General features: G+C 39.3%; 1 protein-coding gene across 6 annotated transcripts in view; it reads left to right on the top strand.

Annotated features, from left to right (window-relative positions):
* The first annotated feature begins 10998 nt into the window (after positions 1 to 10998).
* Positions 10999 to 21851, top strand: part of KANSL1L (KAT8 regulatory NSL complex subunit 1 like) — a 125902-nt gene continuing 115049 nt past the window's right edge. The window contains exon 1 of one of the 6 annotated variants that reach the window (XM_027566328.1): positions 10999 to 11385. The gene's annotated coding sequence lies outside the window, so the exon portion shown is untranslated. Of the gene's footprint in view, positions 11386 to 11574; positions 11786 to 12612; positions 12998 to 21851 lie in introns of those variants that run through there. The other 5 variants (XM_027566321.1, XM_027566337.1, XM_027566294.1 and 2 more) reach the window with 5 other exon arrangements.

Genomic DNA, 21851 nt, shown 5'->3' with positions numbered 1-21851 from the left:
CACGCAGTGCTAAGTGCTCAAGAAATGATAAATAATAATCATGCTCAAAAGAACAGACTGGACCCACACAGCAGGAAAGCCACACTGTGTAAATAATTAATGAGAATGAAAAAGCCTGGGTAATTTTGGGGTTTGGCTCAGATTTTTAAAATCATAATTATTGCCCTAAAATTATTTTTGCCCTTTGTTTCTTTGATGGTGTCATTGAAAATGACATTATATAAAAGAAGCTATTTTGATTTGCCGTTTTAAAAATCTAACAGCAAAATCTTTACTAATCTAGTAATTTTAGTAGTTTATTGCTCACGGTATAAGATTTCTAGGAGGCTGCTTTTTTCATATGTCAGTATTATTTTTGGCACACACAGCATTTATTTATTTGAAGTCATTGGAAAGATTTGACATTGAGGTGGAAGTCAACTGTAGGCCGATCTGTCTTCTGCTTTATAATAAATGTTGAAAAGGAGTTCTCCTTTCAAATATCCTTTTTTGAAATCTCATTATCATGACAAATTTTAAGAAAAATTACATAAAAATTCAAACACACTCAAAAAATAGTGAAAGTAGTGAAATGAGCCTCTAGCTTCAACATTTGCCAATGCAAAGCCCCTTTTTTCAATAATTTTAAAGTAAATCCCAGACGTAATCCTATTTCACATACATATATACTTCAGAATGTGTGTCTAACTGATCAAGTTTTTTTGTATATAACCACAAGCCCAAGATCATAATTTAAAAACTTTAAAAGATAGTTACAGATTAACAGTAAATTTTTCTTAGTTGTATCAAGAATGCCCTTTGTAGTTGGTTTGTTCAAATCAGGATCCAAGCAAGATCCACAGATTGCATTTTTGGTTTTGTCTTCTACATCTCTCACTTTCTCTCTCTTTTGTTTTGGGGTGGGGGGGGTGTGGCTTGCTGTGCAACATGTGGGATCCTGTTTCCCTGACCAAGAATTGAACCTGTGCCCCCTGCAGTGGAAGTTTAGAGTCTTCACCACTGGCCTGCCTGGAAAGTCCCAAATACTAGGCATTAGTCTTTTTCTTTTTTTTTTTTTTAACTTTTAAATTTTATTTATTTTTGGCCACACCAAGTGCCTTGTGGGATTTCCATTTCCTGACCAGGGACTGAAATTGGGCCACAGCAGTGAAAGCCTGGAATCCTAACCATTAGACTACCAGGGAACTCCCTCTTTTATAACAGTCTTCCCTTCTCTTTCATTCTTCCTTTTTACATTTTATTTTTTAATTAATATATAGCACATTTGCTTGTTTTGGTATACATTGCTCTTGCTATTGCTAAGTCACTTCAGTCGTGTCTGACTCTGTGTGACCCCATAGACGGCAACCCACCAGGCTTCCCCATCCCTGGGATTCTCCAGGCAAGAACACTGGAGTGGGTTGCCATTTCCTTCCCCAATGCATGAAAGTGAAAAGTGAAAGTGAAGTCGCTCAGTCATGTCCGACCCTCAGCGACCCCATGGACTGCAGCCTTCAAGGCTCCATCCATGGGATTTTCCAGGCAAGAGTACTGGAGTGGGGTGCCATTGCCTTAGAGATGATAAAATTGTCTTTTTTTTGTACTCTGAGTTTTAGCATATATATAGATTTGTGCAACCACCACCATAATCAGGATACAGAACAGTTCTATTATACCAAAAAAAAACTACCTCTGTCCCATTATAGTCACATCATTTCTGCAATTTTAACCCCTGTTCAGTCGCTCAGTCTTGTCTGACTCTTTGCAAACCTTGGACTGTGGCCTGCCAGGCTCCTCTGTCCTCTTGCTATTCTGGCAAAAATACTGGAGTGGGTTGCCATTTCTTCCTCCAGGGGATCTTCCTGACCCAGGAATTGAACCCACGTCTCCTGTGTCTCCTGCATTGGCAGGCAGATTCTTTACCACTGAGCCACAGGAAAGCCCTCTAACCCCTGACAACCACTGATATATTCATTGTTTTATTATATTTTTGTCATTCTGAGACTCATATAAATGGAATCATATAATACGTAACTTTTTAAGAACATCTTAGCAAAATGCATTTATGTTGCATTCATGCTGTGTGAATTAATAGCTCATTCCTTTTTCAGTGCTAAATAGTAGTTCACTGTATGGATATACCACTGCTTATGTATTCATTCATTTTGATTTTTGAGGAATTTTGGGGTCACAGAGGTAAATGCATGTTTAACTTTATAAGAAATTGTAGAGTTGTTTTCCCAGAATTCTTGCACCACTTTGCCTTCCCACCAGCAATATAGTTCCAACTGTTTTGCATCTTCTCTAGCACTTGGTTTTATTATTTTTATTTTAGACATTCTAATACTATGTAGTGGTATCTCACTGTGGTTTTAATTTGCATTTCCCTCATGTCTAATGATACTGAACAACTTTTCATGTGATTATTTGCCTTCCATGTATCTTCTTTGGTTCAGATCTTTTGGTCATTTTTAGTTGGGTTGTTTGTTAACATCAAGCTTTGAGAGTTCTTTATATTCTAATAAAGTACATCATGAGAAACGCTGGGCTGGAGGAAGCACAAGCTGGAATCAAGACTGCCAGGAGAAATATCAGTAATGTCAGATATGCAGACACCACCCTAATGGCAGAAAGTGAAGAAGAACTAAAGAGCCTATTGATGAAAGTGAAAGAGGAGATGAAAAAGTTGGCTTAAAGCTCAACATTCAGAAAACTAAGATCATGGCATCTGGTCCCATCACTTCATGGCAAATAGATGGGGAAACAGTGGAAACAGTGTCAGACTTTATTTTTTTGGGCTCAAAAATCACTGCAGATGGTGATTGCAGCCATGAAATTAAAAGACGCTTACTCCTTGGAAGGAAAGTTATGACCAACCTAGACAGCATATTAAAAAGCAGAGACATTACTTTGTCAACAAACATCCGTCTAGTCAAGGCTATGGTTTTTCCAGTGGTCATGTATGGATGTGAGAGTTGAACTATAAAGAAAGCTGAGTGCAAAAGAATTGATGTTTTTGAACTGTGGTGTTGGAAAAGACTCTTGAGAGTCCCTTGGACTGCAAGGAGATCTAACTGGACCATCCTAAAGGAGATCAGTCCTGGGTGTTCATTGGTAGGACTGATGTTGAAGCTGAAACTCCAATACTTGGGCCACTTGATGTGAAGAACTGACTTGTTTGAAAAGACCCTGATGCTGGGAGAGATTGAGGGCAGGAGGAGAAGGGGAAGACAGAGGATGAGATGATTGGATGGCATCACCAACTCAATGGACATGGGTTTGGGTGGACTCTGGGAGTTGGTGATGGACAGGGAGGCCTGGGGTGTGGGGTTGCAAAGAGTCAGACACCACTGAGCAACTGAACTGAACTGAACTGAATACTGTTAAGCACCAGGCAAATTTAGGCTGACAGATTCAGCCAGTAAAGAAGCAATGAGCCGTTTACATACTCAGTTTTTTGCTTCATAGAGAATGCAAAGATAAATAGCCAAAGGTGCCAGCCCTCTGTGGCCTTTGCACAGGATGACACAAACAGAAGACGCCGGACGACTGCAATGAGAAGGATGGGACACTCCTGTGGAGGATTCCATTCCAGCATGCTGCTAATCAATTTTATAACTGCAGGTTTGCGTTATGGATGGTGAGGCAGAAAGCCTCAGACTCCACCAAAATCTGGAAACAATGAGACCCTGGCCCATGACAGCCCCCCTCACTTGGAGAGTAAGTGAGAAACAGCATTGTAGCAGCATATCCCATGTCTCCATGCTCTCCTGTACCAGGAGGTTGACAAGGCCTTATGGCATTCTGTCACAATTCAGCTGCTGTCCAAGCGTTGCCTTTGTGGTCTGTGTGGAAACGTGCAAGGTTGTCAGGCTCTGGCTGTACTCCTAGAGATACAAGTCCTTTCCCAGATCTCTCTCTATCTGTAGCTAGTTCCTTCATTCTTGTAATAGTAGGTCTCTTGGAGCAAAAGTTTTTAATTTTGATGAATTATGATGTATCAGTTTTTTCTTGTCTAGATTACACATTTAGTGTACCTAAGAACTCTGCTCAAACTCAAGTCATAAAGTTTCTCCTGTTTTCTTTTAGGAATCTTATACTTTATGTTGTTCACTTAGATCTATGTTCAATTCAGTAATGTTTTTAGGGGTGAGATGTCAAGGTACATTTTTAGTTTTTGCATATAGATGTATAGGTGACTAAAACTAGCCCAGGAGAATGAATTTCAGCAGCTAGTTTTAGTCACATGCCTATCTCCGAACCAATGATTGTGCCAAAGGAAATGGACTGCCTTACTTGGCTTAAGCAAACTGGAGCCTACTTTGGGACATGGAAATAGAAGCAGATTCACTCAGAGCTCATGAACTGGGAGGAGGACTGCATATGAGCATGAAAAACAGGAAAATGTTAGGAAAGGAAAATTATGGAATAAAGATCCTCTTTTTTTAAGATCAGTGCCTGAAGATTGTCACATCTCCAATTGAATATGGTTTCATTTGTTGGTGCCATTTAACTATATTTTTTGACATGACTTTTGTAGTAGAAAGCTTTAATATTCATCTATGCACATAACTCCTTTCTGGGCACATGAGAGGTTTCTGTTTCCTGGTTCCATTGTAATTGTGTGACTAGTTCTTGCCAATGGATTGTGGATGGAAGTGAGGTATGTGTCTTACCCTGTGGCAGCAATTGTAGAGATGTTGTAGGGGTGACATATGATCAAAGCATAGAATAAAGATAAAACTTATGGAAGGCAAGTGTTCTGAAAAGTTACCTGGCCTCAAACTTTGTGTGAGATACAAATAAACTTTTTGTGCATTAATTGACTGTAATTTGGGGACTGTTTGTTATTGTATTATAACTTGATCATAACCCACCATGACTGATACAACATCCATTTGTTCTTATATGTTGTATGTAATAGAGGATATAAAACTGCTGTTACAATATATAACACCTCAGTGATCCCAAGAAACTGCCATGATATGCATACTTCATATGAAATGAGTCAGAATATTGGGATAGTTTTTCAGCTGTAGTGAGTTCTGACCAGTATTTCTGGGTATGCTTGTTTAGTGTAAAGACCTATGAGATTGGTGTCTGAAAACAACACTTTGATCATTTCACTTCCTTATGCAAAACTCTTCAATGGTTCAACTATTACCTGCAGAATAACTTTACATCCTTTACTTAAACGTCCATATTTTGGTCTTAATCGACCTTTGCAGACTTATATCTATTAAAAAGAATAATGGACACAGCCACAGAGCCTGAAAGGGGAATGTAGTTCAAAATCTCTTGTCAGTCTGTTTGTTTGACATTGAGCAAACTCCAGGAGATGGTGAGGAACAGGGAAGCCTGGTGTGCTGCAGTCCATGGGGCCTCAAAGAGTCGGACATGACTGTCACAAGAGGTGACAATGTGTTCAAGGTTAGCTGTGTTTCCTAGTCTCCCATGCAACTCTACATGCACATTTGTAGAATTGTTGAGAGGAACATCAGGGAAGTCACCTTAGAGGCCCAGTTTGCTTTCTATCCCTTTCTTGCCTGCTGCTTGAGAAATAAATATGATGACTGGAGTTCCAGTAGCCTTCAGGCAACATGAAGTCACTTTGAGAATGGAAGCCAGGGTTGAGAATGGCAGAAGAGAATAATAGGAAGGAACCTTCATTCCTGGTTACCTTGTGGAGCTGAAATATCAGCTCTGGGCTGTCTCTCAACATTTTTTTTTTTTAAAACATGTTTCAGAGATTTAACCTGATGGTCTGGTGGCTAAGATGCTGCACTCCCAATGCAAAGGGTCCAGGTTTGATCCCTTGTTAGGGAGCTAGATCCCACATGTGTCAACTAAAGATGCCATGTGCCACAACTAAAACCTGGTGCAGTCAAATAAATAAATGTTTTAGAAAAACAAAACATGTTTCATTAACTGTTAAGACGCACCATTATATATTATTAAGAAAAACCCACTGCCAATCAAACATTCTTGTTCTATTGCTTTGTTATTGCTGTGAAAAAAAATGTGTCAGAATCAATAAAATGTAACAAGGAGTATTAATTCTTGTGGTTTTAAGCCATCATTTGGAGTTTTCAAATGCATTTCACACATAACTGATGTAGGCTAGTTTTTAATTTTTCTGCCTGTCTAGATTTTGGACTTAAAACTCCTTGAGATTTCTGGGTCACAACCTTCATCAGAAAGCCCTTGTTTTAAAAATCAACTTTATTGAAGTACAATTCTCATACAATAATATGTACCTATTTTTAAGTATACATATTGATGAGTTTTGACAAATGCATGTACCCATTTGACTTCCATCATGATCAAGATAGAGTATTTCCTTTACGTCATATACCCATCCCCCTCAGATCCCCCTACCTCAGCTTCAGCAACTGTTGGTCTGCTTTCTGTCATTATGGTTTAAATTTGTCTTTTGTAGATAAAGCTTTGTATAAATGTTTATTTATATAAATAAAATATTTATTCTCTTTTGTGTCTGGCTTATTTCACTTAGCATACTGTCTGAGACGCAGGTATGTTGTCCTGTGTGCCAATAGTTTGTTTCCTTTTTGTTGCTGAGTAGCATTCCATTATATGGATGTGCCACAAATGGTTTTTCACCATTTGATGGATCTTGGGTTGTTTCCAGCTTGGGGCTATTTTGAAAAAAGGTGCTATGAATATTTGTATACACAGGGAGTCATTTTTTGGTCTCTCTAAAGTCATGGATCAATTCTGACTACTCTTGCACCCTGCCCTCATTCCAAGAAGAATCTATAGCTCTTGCTATTAACCCCTATCCTTTGTCTGTTTATTTGTTGATCTTGGCTTCTTGTTACTGTTGTTGTTCAGTCGCTCAGTCGTGTCCGACTCTTTGTGACCCCATGGACTGCAGCATGCCAGGTTTCCCTGGCCATCACCACCAACTCCTAGAGCTTACTCGAACTCATGTCCATTGAGTCAGTGATGCCATCCAACCATCTTATCCTCTGTTGTCCCCTGTCCCCTTCTCCTCCTCCTGCTTTCAGTCTTTCCCAGCATCAGGGTCTTTCCCAATGAGTCAGTTCTTCACATCAGGTGCCCGAAGTATTAGAATTTCAGCTTCAGCATCAATCCTTCCAATGAATATTCAGGACTGAGATCCTTTAGGATAGACTGGTTGGATCTCCTTGCAGTCCACGGGATTCTCAAGAGTCTTCTCTAACACCACAGTTCAAAAGCGTCAATCCTTCAGTGCTTAGCTTTCTTTATAGTCCAACTCTCACATCCATACATGGCTACTGGAAAAACCATAGCTTTGACTAGACAGACCTACCTTTGTTGGCAAAGTAATGCCTCTGCTTTTTAATATGCTGTCTAGGTTGGTCATAACTTTCCTTCCAAGGAGCAAGAGTCTTTTAATTTCATGGCTGCAGTCACCATCTGCAGTGATTTTGGAGCCCAAGAGAATAAAATCTGTCACTGTTTCCATTGTTTCCCCATCTATTTGCCATGAACTAAAGGGACCAGATGCCATGATCTTCGCTTTTTGAATGTTGAGTTTTAAGCCAGCTTTTTCACTCTCTTTCACTTTTGTCAAGAGGCTCTTTAGTTCTTCATTTTCTACCATAAGGGTGGTGTCATTTGCATATTTGAGGTTATTGGTATTTCTCCTTGCAATCTTGATTCCAGCTTGTGCTTCATCCAGCCCCCATTTCACTTGATGATTCTGGCTAGTTAAAGCTAAATCTATCCTGAATAGGAATGACCACTTTTAGGCCTGCTACTTCTCCTATTTCACTTTCTAAACTTGATTATAAAAACAAATTGAATATACTAGAATATGACAGTGGAGGACAGTTGCCCTGGGTATGGAAATACAGAGAAATAATAGTTCAGGCTTCCAAACTAGTGTTCTATTCTATGAGAGGTAATGGGGAAAGAATGCTGGCTTTGGAGACAAGCAGGTCTGTTTTTCAAATTCCAAATTTGGCCATTTTTTTAGTGTGAGAATCTGGATATATTACATTATGTAACCTCATTGAGTTTTTTTTTCTTTTCCACTCACTTTGGAAAATGAATATAACACTCACTTTGCAGAATGTGAGAACTAAATGCATATATTCATTTAACAAATGTATACTGAAAACCTATATTTGCCAGGACCTGTCCTGAGTTCAGGGGATACAGCAGTAAGAAAAGCAGAAAAAGTGACTAACCTCATGGAGATTGCATTTGACTTAGACAACAAAAAGAATCAAAATTGATGTTAAATTAGATTTTTATTAGTTCCATGGAGAAAAACAGCAAAGAAGGGGGATAGAAAAGTACTTTTACCCTCTTTTTGGCTGTAAGCTGCTTAAATTCTCCTGTATCACCAGCGTTTATCATGTCAGCTACATGTAAGTGCTGCACACATGTTTACTGAATGAAAGCTGTGACTGAATACAAACCAGTGTTAAAAAAGATTATCTCATTAAATCACTATAATACTGCTTACTTGGACACTTTTACATGCTTCCAGATAGGTAATAATTATGTCAGCAAGAATGGTGCCTTCTGGTCTCCTTTTTCTTGCTGGTTCTATAAGTCTCCTACCCAATGTTATATTTTTCTTGGAAATCAGGATGCTTTTAATGTACCTTCTGAATGACAATATATCCTTGATTTTTAAAAAGTAACTACATGTATTTTTCAGAATAATATAAACAATTGAACAAATGGTTCAGTATGTCAATTTCCCTATTAAGCAGCTTTGATATTCTATAGTTTCTGGAAAACTGGCATGCACATGCTATAAATATTAAAATCAAGCTTTAGATTAATATTCTGTGTCAAGGGTCAAGTCCTTAATATGTAGTTAAATGGGGTAAAAATTACAGTATGCAGTGTCATCTCATATATAAAATACAGCAGGTCTTACAGATGATTATGATTTTCATCTTTGTCCTTTTCTACATTTTATATCAAAGATACATTTTGTATTATTAATTTCCCACCCCCCAATTCCTATTAAAGTATTGTAAATATAAAAGAAGTAAAAAAGTTTTATTTGTGTGGTGGTTCAATAAATTGAAAAGTTTAAGTTCTGCAAATTTGGCAGACTGCAGGATTGACTATAAGATAAAAACTTAGAGTATTGGAAAATTAAATAATGTATATAAAAATGCCTTCTAAATTATTACTTGTGTAATTGCAAAGCTTAATTTCTGTATCACTGCTATAAATTCCATGGGGACGGAACTTTGATTAGTGCTATATCTCCAGACCTATAGAGGTTTTCTCAATCTAGTAATGACAGCACTTTTCAGCCCAATAATATGACACACACAACCTCTACTTAAATTCAAAGGACACATGTACACCCATGGCTGATTCATGTCAGTGTATGGCAAAACCCACTACAATATTGTAAAGTAATTAGCCTTCAATTAAAATAAATAAATTTTAAAAATTCAACGTTAACTATCCTCTGAACTAGTGATTCCTTTCTTCCTTCACTGCCTAAAGTCTTTTAAAATACTCAGACCAAATAAAAAAATCTTTGAATTATTGTTAATACTTGCGTGACTTCTCAGTAAGTCATTAAAAAAAAATTAAATGTTCATTTAAAAAAAATTAATGCCTTATCTATTTTTTTTTAATCCCTGTCCCCAGGGATAGGACAGCCCTTTGAATATCCAAAAAATATTTGTTGATTCAATTGTTTTCACAACATTCACTTAGTTTTTATCCCAATGATGGTACATCGATTTCTGAAATACTTTTCTTATCCCATATGAAGATGCAATTATTGTTTTGAGCAATTTTTAAGCAGTATTCTCTCCTATAAATGCAGTTTGTCATAAAAACCATTGCAGTTTTGTCACAATCTATTAAAGACCAAGAACAAGTCTGTAATTTTCCAATTTCAGTAATCTGTGTTGTTTTAGGTTTTGTGAAAACTCCAGTTCCTTGGATTCCATCCTCCTGCTCCCGCCCCACCCACCCCTGCCATGTTATCCTATTAATACGGCAGAAATAGTCAATTGTCTCTAGTGCGCTTCATTCCCCGTTATCATTTCACGTGTAAATTAGGTGTTTAGGAAAGCCTGTAATCCATCTACAGCCTAAGGAGCTATATTTAGTGCTCAGTTATGTTAAAAACACACACACACACACAAAACTTGAGTGCGTGGCTAGGGAAATGCCTGGGTGTAGTTTCGTGGTGAGTGGAGCGCCGGGCCAGGTGCAAACTTTTCAGCGACGTTTTTGTGTGTCCCTGGCCAACTATCTCCACGTAAAAACTCTGTCAATTGACTGTGCTACTGCAGAACGGAGTTAACTACAACGGCACTTAAACCAGCTCTGTACAGATTTTTAAATGTTTGAGCTGACCTTTCCTGATTTATTATTTTTTTAAACCAATAAAACCGACTCAGATTCAAGGCAGATTTGTCACTCTCTCCCAGGGCCCTTCTAGGATCGTACAGAATTATGACTTTGCATTCGAGCGCAAAACCTGAAGAAAAGCAAACGCAGGGACACGCATAGACTTGGCAACAGTGACAAAGCTTTGTTAAAACTTGTCCCTCCAGTGGCGGGGCGGGAGGGGTGTCTGGCCGCCAGGAGCCAGCGCGGGCGGCAGGGTGTAGAGCAGCCTGACTATCCTCTCGCTTTGTTTTTGCTGTCGTGGTGGTACAGAAATAGCAGAGCAGGGGCGGGAAGTCGCCGGGCGGTATTCCTGGTGTCTGTATGTGTGAGTGTGTGTATGTGTTTTTCCCGGCTGGCTGAGGACCGCGGTGAGTAGGAAGCAGGAGCAGTGCGGAGCCCGCCCCAAGGGAGCGGCCGCGCCTCTGCAGCAGGGTTCGGGCGCCAGCGCTCCAGCCACTTCCAGAACGCTCCTGGCCGCTTCTGCCCGCACAGCATCCTGCCGGGGTTTCCCCGCCACCCGCGCTCATTTGCATGGCGCTGCCCCTCCCCCGCTGCCATTGGCCAGCGGCGCGCCCCGCCCACTGCCCCTCCACCTCGGCAAGGTTCCGTCCCCCGAGCCGCCCGGAGCTGCGGGCAGCTGGCGGACTGTTAAACCGCGGCGGCGGCGGCGGCCGGGGCGGGAGCGGGACGCGCTCTGGAGACAAGTCAGCTGCGCCCCGGGTGGGGGGAGGAGGGTGGGCAGCTACAGATCACCTCGGCAGCCCCCACCACGGCCGGACCGAAGGTGCGGCGGCGGAGGGGAGCCAGGGCGCCCCAGCAGGCGAGTGGCCGGCGTCTCAGTGGCGGGCTTGAGGGGGTTGGGTCTCCTCTGCCGGGGACTGCGGCCCCGCGGGGAGGGGAGAGCGAAGACCGCTGGGTGGACTTGCGGGCCAGGCGACCGACCGGCAGCCCCTTCGCCCCCCGAATCTTCTGAGCTGTTGGACTCTGGGTCCCGGCACAGGATCGCGCTCTAGGGTAGGGTCGGACCGCAGCCAAATTTAAACGGCTAAACCTAACAGCCTTGGCAGAGCTAAGGGGAGGGAAGGGGTGGAGGGAGGGGAGGGGCGGATCTAGACTTTGTCACGTGGGAGCAGGGGCGGGGCTTGGCTGTCCTCCCTTTTGTTTTGGCTGGCGCGTGCGCAGAGGGCCGAACACGTGGTCTCCTGGGTCCGTCCCTTGCCTCGGCGGCCGCGCCTCGCTGAGTGCGGTTGTGATGACGCCGGCTTTGGGGAATCTCTGAGGGCGGACCTGTTTGTATTAGATGGGACCGTTGTTTTACTTGTTTCCACTTTATCTAGGCAGACGTTGATTTGGCCTTTAGAATTACGTGGGATGGAGGGGAATCTAGAGAATTGTTGAGGAATGGTGTTTGCAGGTTTGTGTGCTGAAGGGATTGATGTATTGCCGGAAAACTTGAGGATGTGTGGTGTTTGGTAGCAAGAAATACAGGACAGTGTTCCGATTATTAAACTACTGGAAAGGAAGAAGAGGCTAGCTTTACAGGGAGGAAGGGCACTGGACGGACCTTCTTGTGGTGTTTTCTTACTCACTAGTACTATTTGGTTCGTTCATTGCCCGCTTTCGCTCTTCTCCGTGCAGATTCACTCTTTTACCCTCGCATCAGCGGTCTGGGGGGATAGATTTTGTTTGTTTTTTTAACTGTGGAAAGCATGTTACTTAAAATTTGTTTTTTTATATTTGGTTGTGCTGGTCTTTGTTGCTGCGCGGTACTCTTTTTACTTTTTGATAATCCAAACTTTGGTCAACTGGCGAGATTTAAGAGGATAGTTCTTTCGTCTGTCCTTCGTCCGCCCTAACCAGTTTGCTTAAGTTCGTGCTGAGTTTGCGTCAGTGGGAATTTTTTTTTTTTTTTTAAATACCGAGGGATGGGGCAGGTTTGTTAGCGATAAAACCTAAGACTCATTGGAAAAGACTCGGATGCTGGGAGGGATTGGGGGCAGGAGGAAAAGGGGACGACAGAGGATGATATGGCTGGATGGCATCACCGACTCGATGGACGTGAGTTTGAGTGCATTCCGGGAGTTGGTGATGGACAGGGAGGCCTGGCGTGCTGCAATTCATGGGGGTCGCAAAGAGTCGACTGGAGAAGGAAATGGCAACCCACTCCAGTATTCTTGCCTGGAGAATCCCAGGGACGGGGGCGCCTGGTGGGCTGTCGTCTCTGGGGTTGCACAGAGTCGGACACGACTGAAGCGACTTAGCAGCAAAGAGTCGGACACGACTGAGCGACTGAACTGAACTGAAGATATTTACCACTCCTGTAGACAAAATCGACAGTATTTTTGACTAGGAAAAAGTGGCTCTAAAAATAATTAAACATTAGCAAAAAACTTGGTGTTCTGGACTGTGGATTGCTTGAGAAATTGCTTAGCAGTGAGTGGCCTCTGCTGTTTCCAGTTCTTACTAGCTTGTTTGGGCAAGTTACAACCTCTCCGATTCTGTATCCTCTTCTAAATAGTTTCGTAATACTGTCCGTGCCTTAAGAGGTTGTTATGAGAATCAAATGCTTTGTGTTAGTAAAAGTGTTTGTAATCTTTATCAACACTACACATACAGAAATTGACAGGTAATACGTTTTTTTTTAACAGAAGTCCGTTTTTTTTTTAAGCCAGCATCTTAGAAGAATATAAATGATGAAATAGCATATATTTGAATGTCTTTAAAATCTGTTGTAATTGTTATCATTGATTCTCCCATTTTTCCCACTTAATCAGATCAGTGTCAAGGTTTCTGCCATTTCTCATAGTTTTAATCTAGATAATCATTACTTCTTTTACCCAGCCCTTCTGGGTTAACTTTTTTTACATGAAATTTTTCTAAATCCAGGCCAGTTGTATCACACTGATTTTTTTTTTTTTAACATTTACTCTGTGTGTGTGTTATGTACCTTTTCAAATAATAATTGCTTGTTTTTAAATCTTATTATAAATAATTTGGGGAAAGAAAACAGGTGCAGATAATAAAAAATACAAATAATCTGTATTTCTATGTGCCAATGAATATTTGCACATTTTTCCTAAAACTAGGATTATGTGGTATTTTAACTCTACCTCATAAACTGTTCCATGTCCTTAGTCTTTGAAAAAATTATGTTTGGAAGCTCAGTGTTATATCGTATAATTATCATATTTAAAATTTTTCCTGTTGGCACATGTTTGGGATGTTTCTAATGTTTTGCTGATATAAATTTCACTACAGAGAATACAGCCTTTTATGTAAAGCTTTGGAAAAAAATTTCTCCTAGATTTGTAAAAGAGGAATTATTGGTGGAAGTGTGTGTGTTTTAAGGCTCTTGTAACATCACCAAATTGCCTTCCTGAGTATTAATACTCATCTAGTGTATGAGCGTGCCTCATATTACATCTTTATTCATCATCTGGTATTAGCAATAAAACAAAAGAACTTGCTTTCATTAGCATAAATTTTTTTTCATGTGTGTCTGTGATATATGTGTTTTATTTTCTTAGAAGCCCCTTGTGGAAGAGGAATATATTTCATATTTGATAAGTGCAATTACATAGTTGATGCTTAATAAACACTTGCAAGTTGACTATTAATATTTATCTTTTTGATCTCTGAAATTTTTCAGGAAATTATATCTTGCTTTTTTGTCTTAGTTATGAGTGCTTTATTGGCAATATACTCTTACTGTTTTATTCCTTACTTTGAGTATCTCTCTGTTCAGGTGGGGCCTCTTGATCTATCACAGTTGTCTGCCAGTGACTGCCCATTGTGCAACTGCTGCATTATCCAGTAATTCCATCCAGTTTTGATGCCATTTATCATAATAACTTAGACTATTTCATTTCCTATATTCATTCAACTGTCTAGTGTGGAATTCGATTACAAATTTTACTTTAATTGTTCCAGATTCACTTATAGCCTTTTCTGTTTTTAAAGGAAAAAAGCCTGGTGTCTGAAGTTACTTTGCTTCATTATATAGATGCTCTTGATAGCACATCTCTGAATTGGCTCTAACATCTTTTACTGCCTTTAACCTGGGGCTTCCCTGGTGGCAAAGTGGCAAAGAATCTCCTTGCAATACAGGAAACTTGTGTTCAGTCCCTGGGTTGGGAAGATCCTCTGGAGAAGGAAATGGCAACCCACTGCAGTATCCTTGCCTGGGAAGTCCCATGGACAGAGGAGCCTGGTGGGCTATACTCGGTGGGGTCACAAAAGAGTTGGATACAACTTAGTAACTAAAAACAAAATAAAGCCTATCTTTAATCTACCACATAAATCTTATTTGTTATGAATAACTTTTACTTACTCAGTTATTTATCTCTCTTCCTGTTTTTTTTAAATTGTCTGTACAATAGTTGATAGAGGCCAAAAGCTTTCTTTCTGGTGTAGAAGATTGTTTATTGATTGTATTCTTCAGGTTACAATCAGCAGTGAAGGAATGAAACCGCTTGCAACTGAAGTGACAGTCAATAGGAAATTAGCAACCAGTTTACTGACTTTAAAACATATCATCTGTTACACCTCTAGCCTTAAAGTCCTTACTATTACTATATTAAAGGACTATAATGGAACATGGTACATTAGTGATGACCCTCAGTCATCAATACAGTCTTACTTTCAGTATGTTTGATTTAGAAAGGAAAGGAAGGTGTATTCATTTCTGAGAGGTTTTGTTTTTTTTTCCTTTTTACATGTTCTGAAGAGATTTCACTGAACTGTGCTTGTTATTCTGTGTGAGATAAACAAATCAGTTCAGTTCAGTCACTCAGTTGTGTCCGACTCCTTGTGACCCCATGAACCTCAGCACGCCAGGCCTCCCTGTCCATCATCAACTCCCAGAGTTCACTCAAACTCATGTCCATCAAGTCGGTGATGCCATCCAGCCATCTCATCCTCTGTCGTCCCCTTCTCCTCCTGCCCCCATCCCTCCCAGCATCAGAGTCTTTTCCAATAAGTCAACTCTTCGTCGTGTGAGGTGGCCAAAGTATTGGAGTTTCAGCTTTAGCATCAGTCCTTCCAAAGAACACCCAGGACTGATCACCCTTAGAATGGACTGGTTGGATCTCCTTGCAGTCCAAGGGACTCGCAAGAGTCTTCCCCAACACCACAGTTCAAAAGCATCAGTTTTTCGGAGCTCAGCTTTCTTCACAGTCCAACTCTCAGCAAGTCTTAAAAAATGATATTGTACTTGCCTGGAGACAGTCTGTAATGGAAATCTGAGGACAATTTATAGTGAAAGTTTTTAAATACTTGATAATATTTTTAGGTTTTTAGGAACACTTTTCTATATGAATGTGACAGTTCTCTTGCAGAATTGGGAAAAATGCATTCATTTATAAAATAAAGGCTTTGTTATATTTCTAATGAACGTTTAATTTATTATTTCTGGTTCTTTAAGATCAAGAATTTTCAAGCATGTTATTTAAAGTAGTTAAAAATTTGTTTTTATTTAATAGTAGGTCATTAATCAGTGTTTAACCACTTGAAATTAAGTTGAAGCTGAAATGTATATAATGAGCAAATGTGATAGCGCTAAATTTTAACGTGAATTTCTGGATCTAAGTTGATGTACACAGAAAAAAACATGACTCTTCATTTATATTCCTATGAGTCATGCTTTTGTAACTGAATAGTAATAATTCTGCTTGAAGTTTGAACTATGATCTGTTTGATGTGTTCTGTGGCCACCCAAGTGGCTTTATCTTTAATTAAATTCCTTTAGTCTTCAAAGAGAATTCCTTTTTAGGCATAGTTTTCGAAGTGGAAGGAGTTCTAGCTATAAACATTATTGAATACAAAGTACTGAGCTAACTGTACCTTGGTCATGCCAATTACTGCAGTGCTTTCTGCTGTAATTTAAAAATGCCCATTTGTGGTATAAAGAAATCTTGAAAACACAGCAGTGTATTTTGTGTTTGCATGTTCCAGTAATTCCTGTATTTTTCAGGAATAAAGTTATACCAGTGTAGATTCTCATTACTTTTATTGACTTAATTGGTTTAATTGACTTAATTTAACATTATGAGTTACAAATTCAGAACTTTAGCCCTGTTGTATTTCAGTAATGTTTGAAAGAGCTGCTCAAATTTTCCTAAAAGAAGTTATGCTTTTTTCCTACTCCTTCACTGTTACTATAATGGATTGACTATATGAAACACATTAAAGTTATAAGTTTGGAAACAATTTAATGTTTGTCTCTGCTTCAGAGTTCTCACTTCTATCTATTGGTAGTCTTTTCACTTTCTTTTAACTTAAGGATGAATCTGCTTTCTTTATGGTACTTTTATTCCTAGTTTATATTGTTGCACTGAAGAAAATTAGGATTATCCATATTTCAGTTGAGAGAATACATTTAATATCGGAGTAGATATTGATATGATATTTTCCATGGACTTTATGGAATATACATATGCATGTTAGAATGTAAGTCATAATCAAATCTGGAGTAGTATTTTAGGGGCTGGAAAATCAGATTTGGTTTTTAATTTTTAATGTTCATTCTCAGAAGGATGGGTGGGTCTTATTTAGATTGTCTAGATTTTTAGTTTCAACTCTGAAAATGGACTAGATTGGCAAACTTTTGATTTTCTTTAGCCCAAATGCCAAAATTTATTTGGTATATGTGACCTGCCTATATTTAAATAGTAGTTGTAAAGACCTGGTTACTAGTGTCAGGATCAACTCAAAAATTATTGATATAATTATCTCACTGTGTACATGCAGCTTTTGAGAGATGACATGATGATATTGGGTTTCCCTGGTAGCTTAGTGATAAAGAATCTACCTGCCAACGTAGGAGGTGCAGGTTCAGTCCCTGGGTTGGGAAGATGCCCAGGAGAAGGAAATGACAACCCACTCCAGTATTCTTGCCTGGAACATCCCATGGACAGAGAAGCAAGGTGGGCTACAGACTATGGGGTCACAAGAGTCAAACGTGACTCAGTGACTAAACAGCAACAAAATGATAGTATTTACTAAAGCTCATGATGTCCAAGGGATTAGATTGTGTTTAATTAATGCTAAATTTCATAAATATGATTTATAAATCCTAAAGATTAAGTCACTAATGGAAGCATTTTGGAGACAACAGGGCAAGACTTTTTATTTGTAGTAATGTAAACATCAGAACAACTGACTTCTTCCTTAATTCACAGTGAATATTGGATTAAATTGTAGACCCGACTTTACAGTCCCCCCAATTTTTTGGATTAACTTGGTTTTATTTATAATAAATTTAAAGTAACCAGGAAGAAAAAACTTTTTATTTGTAGTTTTTAAATGCTTATAATTTAAAGGAATAAACTTTGGCATGTCTTACTGAAATTGTCTCTGGTTGGTAGTTTTTATGATACTTCTAAGAAAATGTAAATTGAAATCTGGACTTTTTGCTGTAGGGTTGTTTGCTTTGTGGATTATCTGTAACAGTTTTGCAGTGGATTGGTTTTTGTTTTTTTGTTCACTGTGCCTAAAATTTCTGGGCTGCAGATGTGCTAAGGAATGATTATTAATTTTAATTCAGAATGCAGGTTGAAAACTCTTGTAAAAAACATGAAAGCAAAGTTCATACCTGGCAAATATAATTGATTTTTGGATTATCTAGAACTATTGCTTCTTAAAGAGAAAGTGTGACGGTATTAATTACTCAGTCGTGTCTTACTCTTTGTGACCCATGGAATGTAGCCCGCCAGGCTCCTGTGTCCATGAAATTTTCCAGGTAAGAATACTGGCCTGGGTTGCCATTCTCTTCTTCAGGGGAGCTTCCCAACCCAGGGATTGAACCCCGGTCTCCTGAATTGCTAGCAGATTCTTTACTGTCTAAACCACCAATAGTTAAAATAATTTATCTGGTTGCTTTCTTGTCACCTTTGAAAGGGTGATAAGATTTTTTGCAGTTTTGCTTCTTAAATCCTGTTAGGTTACTATTTTAGTTTCTGTATGTTGTGGTTAAGGAAGTTGTTTTTTCTCAGTTTTGCTCATTCCAATTTCTTTGAAGTCTTATATATATGGACTGACTAAATTCTTTTTAGAGAAGGAACCTATTTTGCTTGAGTATCTTGGGTGTATATAAAATAAATATCATAAAAGATGATAGTGGTGCCAACAGTAAATAGAACACAGTATTTTAGCAACTAAAAACAAATTTCTTAGATTTAGGTAAGATCCAGTTACTGTTTTTCCCACCCAATATCTGCATAATTAGAAACTGAATATTCTTTTTTTAAATATAAATTTATTTTAATTGGAGGCTAATTACTTTACAATATTGTATTGGTTTTGCCATACATCAACATGAATCCACCACGGGTATACACGTGTTCCCCATCCTGAACCCCCCTCCCTCCTCCCTCCCCATACCATCCCTCTGGGTCATCCCAGTGTACCAGCCCCGAGCATCTTGTATCATGCATCGAGCCTGGTCTAGCGATTCGTTTCACATGATATTATACATGTTTCAGTGCCATTCTCCCAAATCATCCCACCCTCGCCCTCTCCCACAGAGTCCAAAAGACTGTTCTATACATCTGTGTCTCTTTTGCTGTCTCGCATACAGGGTTATTGTTACCATCTTTCGAAATTCCCTATATATGCATTAGTATACTGTACTGGTGTTTTTCTTTCTGACTTACTTCACTCTGTATAATAGGCTCCAGTTTCATCCACCTCATTAGAACTGATTCAAATGTATTCTTTTTAATGGCTGAGTAATACTCTATTGTGTATATGTACCACAGCTTTCTTATCCATTCATCTGCTCATGGACATCTAGGTTGCTTCCATGTCCTGGCTATTATAAACAGTGCTGTGATGAACATTGGGGTACACGTGTCTCTTTCAATTCTGGTTTCCTCAGTGTGTATGCCCAGCAGTGGGATTGCTGGGTCATAAGGCAGTTCTATTTCCAGTTTTTTAAGGAATCTCCACACTGTTCTCCAGAGTATTCATAAGAAGATCAAGATGCTTGGAAAACTCCTTTGAGAATTTGCCTTTTTCACATTCTTTTTGTATAACCTAAGGAAAGTTATGACCAACCTAGATAGCATATTAAAAAGCAGAGATATTACTTTGCCAACAAAGGTCCATTTAGTCAAGGCTATGGTTTTTCCACTGGTCATGTATGGATGTGAGAGTTGGACTGTGAAGAAAGCTGAGTGCGGAAGAATTGATGCTTTTGAACTGTGGTGTTGGAGAAGACTCTTGAGAGTCCCTTGGACTGCAAGGAGATCCAACCAGTCCATCCTAAAGGAGACCAGTCCTGGGTGTTCATTGGAAGGACTGATGCTAAAGCTGAAACTCCAATACTTTGGCTACCTCATGTGAAGAGTTGACTCGTTGAAAAAGACCCTGATGCTGGGAGGGATTGGGGGCAGGAGGAAAAGGGGACGACAGAGGATGAGATGGCTGGATGGCATCACCGACTTGATGATGTTTGGGTCACCCAAACATCACCGAGTTTGGGTGAACTCCGGGAATTGGTGATGAACAGAGAGGCCTGGCGTACTGCGATTCATGGGGTTGCAAAGAGTTGGACACGACTGAGCTGAACTGATCTGAAGCTGCTATTATGCTTTGGAACTGAAATGTTTTAGTTAATGGTTGATTCATGTTTTCTTTAGGGGTACTATATACTTTATACTATCTAGTACAGTAGTCCTTAACCACATGTGGCTATTAACATTAAGCGCTTGAAATGTGGCTAGTCCATATAGACTTTGTGCTAAATGTAAAATAAACACTGTATTTTAAGGTTTTAGCACACACAAAAAATAATATATCTCATAAGGATGTTTTTATCCTGACAGGTTGAAGTCATAATATTTTGTATATAATGGGTAACAATGAAGTTAAAATTTCATGTTTCTTTTTATTTTTTGTAATATGTCTGCACATTTTAAATTACATGTGTAGCTCATGTCATATTTCTATTGGACAGCAATGTTGTATTTCCTAGCCTTGAGATTCTTTTCACAGTAAAGTACCTTATGAACCCCTTTCCTTGACATTTTTGTTATGTTTTTATAATTATTACTTATGTGGCTGTGCTGGGTCTTAGTTGCGGCACACCGGACCTCTGTGGCATGCAGGATCTTTTAGTTGCAGCACATGAACTCTCAGTTGTGGCATCCAGGATTTAGTTTCTGACCAGGGATCAAATCTGGGCCCCCTGCATTGGGAGCGCAGAATCTTAGCCACTGGAGCACCAGGGAAGTCCCCTTGAAATTTTTAAATGATTTTATTATTTTGAATGATGTTTATTGAAGAAATATTTATTAAGGGCCTGCTATGTACCCAACAATATTTTATGATACAGCAGTGAATGAAAACATTCACATCCTGCTTTCATACAGCTTTCATTCTAGTGGGGAAAATGTATGATAAATTTTTAGTGATAAAATTTTAATGAACTATTATTCTAAATACTATTGGCTATTATACTGGCTGCTGCTGCTAAGTCACTTCAGTCATGTCCGACTCTTACCGACCCCATAGACGGCAGCCCACCAGGCTCCCCCCGTCCCTGGGATTCTCCAGGCAAGAAAACTGGAGTGGGTTGCCATTTCCTTCTCCAATTATATTGGCTATTATATATAATTTTGTGTACTTTAATTTTAATACAGTGCTTCATGTATTGAATGACTTATGCTATATAATTTACTTTTGGCATTTATCTTGCTTTATGTTCTCTGACTTTGCTGGATCTGTGGTTTTATGTCTGACATTAATTTGGAGGAATCCTCAGTCATTATTGCTTCAAATATTTCTTTTCTCTTCCCCTTCACTGTTCCCATTATGTGTATACATTAACACCTTTTTTAGTTGACCCACAATTCTTGGATATTCTTGTTTATGTGTCCTCACCCCCCAACCTCTCCCTCCCCCACCACCATCTATCCTCTTTTCATTTTGTAAGTTTCTATTGATATATCCTCAAGCTCAGATCTTTTCTGAGCCATGTCCAGTCTGCTAAAGAGTCCATCAAAGGCATTCTTACTTCAGTTATAGTGGTGTTAGTCTCTAGCATTTCTTTTTTTTTTTTTTTTTTTTGGCCATACCACATGGCAAGCAGGATCTTAGTTCCCCAACCAGCGATTGAACCTGTGCTCCCTGCATTGGGAAGTCAAAGTCTTAATCACTGGACTGCCAGGGAATTCCCACCAGCTGAACTTTCTAAGTTTTCTTTTAGGCTTCTTTCTCCCCGTAATGCCTCTTCCTTTGTTCAGATAAATGTGAGTGAACTCCCTGGCATGATCCTGGGCTCCTTTCTCTGGCTCATGTTCTAGATAAGTTTATAATTATTCTTCTTCAAACATACCAAATTTATTCCTGCTTTAAAGGTTTGTATGAATTGTCTTTTTTCCTTGAAAAGTTCTTACTTGAAATCTTGGTTAGATTTTAGTAATTTCTAGTCTTAGAGCAGATCTCATCAAGAGACTTCCTTCATCAACAAATCTAAGTTA

The sequence above is a fragment of the Bos indicus x Bos taurus genome, chromosome 2, assembly GCF_003369695.1.
Source record: "Bos indicus x Bos taurus breed Angus x Brahman F1 hybrid chromosome 2, Bos_hybrid_MaternalHap_v2.0, whole genome shotgun sequence".
Taxonomy (NCBI): domain Eukaryota; kingdom Metazoa; phylum Chordata; class Mammalia; order Artiodactyla; family Bovidae; genus Bos; species Bos indicus x Bos taurus.
The sequence above is the reverse complement of the archived record's forward strand: the minus strand, read 5'-3'. Positions and strand labels throughout refer to the sequence as shown.